Source organism: Gossypium hirsutum, chromosome A02 (genome assembly GCF_007990345.1).
Source record: "Gossypium hirsutum isolate 1008001.06 chromosome A02, Gossypium_hirsutum_v2.1, whole genome shotgun sequence".
NCBI classification, from domain to species: Eukaryota; Viridiplantae; Streptophyta; class Magnoliopsida; order Malvales; family Malvaceae; genus Gossypium; species Gossypium hirsutum.
Genome location: NC_053425.1, coordinates 87,203,553 through 87,208,096, shown reverse-complemented (window position 1 = coordinate 87,208,096; position 4,544 = coordinate 87,203,553).

Genomic DNA, 4,544 nt, shown 5'->3' with positions numbered 1-4,544 from the left:
ACATATATATACACTTTCACATTCATCACATTGGCCATTAGGCCTTATCACATATATATACACTTTCACATTCATCACATTGGCCATTCGGCCTTATCTCATATATGCATGTTCACATTCATCACATTGGCCATTCGGCCTTATCACACATACACATGTTCAGATTCTTCACATTGGCCATTCGGCCTTATCACACATACACATGTTCACATTCATCACATTGGCCATTCGGCCTTATCACATATATATACACTTTCACATTCATCACATTGGCCATTCGGCCTTATCACATATATACACTTTCACATTTATCACATCGGCCATTAGGCCTTATCACATATATATACACTTTCACATTCATCACATTGGCCATTAGGCCTTATCACATATATATACACTTTCACATTCATCACATTGGCCATTAGGCCTTATCACATATATATACACTTTCACATTCATCACATTGGCCATTAGGCCTTATCACATATATACACTTTCACATTTATCACATCGGCCATTAGGCCTTATCACATATATATACACTTTCACATTCATCACATTGGCCATTAGGCCTTATCACATATATATACACTTTCACATTTATCACATCGGCCATTAGGCCTTATCACATATATATACACTTTCACATTCATCACATTGGCCATTAGGCCTTATCACATATATACACTTTCACATTTATCACATCGGCCATTAGGCCTTATCACATATATATACACTTTCACATTCATCACATTGGTCATTAGGACTTATCACATATATACACTTTCACATTCATCACATTGGCCATTAGGCCTTATCACATATATACACTTTCACATTTATTCAAATATACTTCACATACCACATATACTATCATGTACAGACTTGGTCTTGGCCGAATCTACATCCATCACTTTCCAATGAATAATTCAATTTTATGCCATACTATCATTTCATATTCGAATACTCATAAGCTTACAATATCACGATTTAGAATTCAAGTATGGGTTTAATCAATAGCTTATGAGCAACTAAAACAAGTTTTATCCATGTTTACAACAAAATCACATATTCACTACGAGCTGTTTTCCTGAGCAATGGTCACTAAATTATTTATAACCGGAGCTACAAAACTCCAAATCACTTGCCGTTAATTTTTCCTGAATATAGACTCGTATATCTTCCATCCATAAAATTTCCAGAATTTTAGGTTTGGCCAATTTCCCCTGTTTCACTGTTTGACTAATCTGACCACTCTTCACTACGAATCAAATTTCTCATTTTACAGAATTCAAAATGTGTTGTATTTGATTTCATTTGAAACTAGACTCATTAAGGAGTCTAAGCATATAAATTTTATCTTATAACCATTTTTGTACAATTTATAATGATTTTCTAAAAACAGAACAGGGGATTTCGGAGTCATTCTGACACCGTCTCACACAACTTTAAATATCTCTTTATAGGAAATTTCTTTGCTCACAAGGTCTCTTTTATAAGAAACTAGACAAATTAAGCCTTGATTACATATTTTATTCAGCCTATAATTCCACACCAACAATTTATAGTGATTTTCTAAAATCACGTTACTGCTGCTGTCCAAAGCAAATTATTACAATTTGCTCTTAAATTTCCAAGTCCAAACACATATGAACTTACCATTTGAGTTTAAGACATATCATGGCCACATCATATCTTATTAAATCAACTCATTATGTCCTATTATGATTGAATTTACTCAACGTTTAATCACTTAAAACTTACCTCGGATGTTGTCGAACGATTTCGGCGGCTATTCGACCACTTTTTCCTTCCCTTTATCAGATTTAGTTCCCCTTTGCTCTTGAGCTTAATTCAAACAAATTTAACTCATTAAAGTCTCATTTTGCTAGCTTATGGCCGAATATGACAAGGAGTTTGATAGGTCATATGGCCACCTTTTAGCATGCAAATGATATCAACACCAATCCACCTTGGCCGAATATCATCTCCATGACATAGTAAAGATTTGAACCATGGGCTATTTAGAACTCAAGCTAACTACTAAAACATGCATGCATCTCATGGAACATCATCAAACATACCTTAGTCTATCAAACCACCATAGCCGATTTCCTCAAAGCTCTTTTTCCTTCTTTTTCTTTCTCCTATTCGGCCAAGAACAACATGAGAGCTTTTCTCTTCTTTTTTTTTCTTTTTTTTGGTCATGCATGAGAATGATGAACACATTTTTTCTCTTTGTTTTCTTCCTTCAATTTTTTATTAGTTTATTGCCCATGCTTCTTATTTTATTCTTCCATTAACACAACATGTTTCATGACATGTTTTGCCCATGCTTCTTATTTTATTTTTCCATTAACATAACATGTTTCATGACATGTTTTGCCCATCATCCCTTGTCATGGCCGGCCACTAGTACTTAAATGGGGGGAAATTGACATGCAAGTCCACCCTTTTGATTACATGCACTATTAGGCCACTTGCATTTGCCTAGCACATTTCTAAATTTTCTCACATAAGTCCTATCAACTAAATTCACATGCAATTAACTAAATCGAAGCTTAAAACTTTCACACATTTATATTCACATATTTAGGCAATAATTATCACATTCAAATAATTTGGTGACTCGGTCTAGCGGTCCCGAGACCGCTTTTCGACTAGGGTCACTTTAGGGGTGTCACAACTCTTCCCCCCTTTAGTGATTTTCATCCCCGAAAATTTCTACCGATGCATAGTTTAGGATAACGTCCTCTTATTGAATTATATTCATATAAACATTAGCTCATCGATAGCAATTGTAATTCATTATTGATTTCTCATCGATCTATAAAATCATTTTCTTATCTTAAAACAAATACATAAACATTTCTACAAGTATGCACATATATCTCATTTTCTTGATTTCATAAGCAATAATCACTTAATTTAATTCACAAATGCATTTCAAACACATATTAAGCACATATTAACATGTATAATTCACATCATCAACCCACATATTTGTAACCCACATTTTCATTCATGTATAAGCTGTAACCTAACCGAAAGTACACATATACTCAAACATCCCAATAAATATCCTTTATAACTTTATCACATCTCAATATTCAACTTAACTCATTTCCAAAAGAAAATCAACTTCCACATACCTGAACATTGAATTCATTTAGCACATTTAATCACTGTTAACGATACCCGTTGAATCATTCGAAATCATTACGGATACTCATTAAGCACATATAGCTCTTACAATGCCATATCCTAGATATGGTCTTACATATGCTCACATATCGAGCCGATGCCATGTCCCAGACATGGTCTTACACACTATCTCAAATCAATGCCTTCGTCCCAGACGAGGTCTTACATGAATTTCACTTCACACACTTAGTGCCCACTGACCGATCTCGCACTCATAGTGCTCGATTAAAGGAATTTGCACACACACAGTGCCTCTAATCATTCACACACATAGTGCTCTTATTCATTCGTTATTACACATTGAAATGACTTAACCAAGTCTATAAACATCATGTATGTACACTTTTAAACATATCATCTCATTTAAATTTGAATTCGTATAGTAATGAATACTTAAACTTTGCTCAAATTACCGGCACGAAGCCTACTAGGCACGAAGGCCCGAATACACGTCACCAGCATGATTGCTCTTCGGGACCTAGCCCGGATATAACACCAGCACGAATGCTCTTCGGGTTTAGCACGGATATATCACTAGCACGAATGCTCTTCGGAACTTAGCCCGGATACATCACTAGCATGAATGCTCTTCGGGACTTAGCCCGAATACATCACTAGCATGAATGCTCTTCGGGACTTAGCCCGGATACATCACTAGCATGAATGCTCTTCGGAACTTAGCCCGGATACATCACTAGCATGAATGCTCTTCGGGACTTAGCTCGGTTATAGTAACTCGCACAAATGCCTTCGGGACTTAACCCGGATTTAGTAACTCGCACCAATGCCTTCGGGCTTAGCCCGGAATTAGTAACTCGCACAAATGCCTTCGGATCTTAGTCCGGATATGGTCACTTAGCACAAAGCCTTCGGGACTTAGCCCGGACATCATTCGAATAACCATGCACATTTAACAATAAATCATGACACATTCGTATTTCATTTTCATTAGCAAAACTCAAACACAAGACACTTATCACTCTTGCAATTTCGGCTCAATAGTCACACACAAAGAGCATGATTTTGATTTGCTTAAAACATGATCTAATCAAATCATAATTTAAGCTCTATTACTCAAGAACTTACTTATGTTATACCCTTCTCAATATTGACACATCATAAGCATGTCTCAGTCCTCTCAATACCATCTGCTACAGCTCGATCGGGACCGGAATTCATTACAATAAATAAACACATTTTCAATTGTCAGAAATCACCACACTATCAAATATTCACATAATGGCATGTATAGCTAGACCCAAACGTATTACGGTAGTCCTAGAATCGACTAAACCGTAGCTCTGATACCAATAAAATTGTAACACCCCGCACCGGCCTGC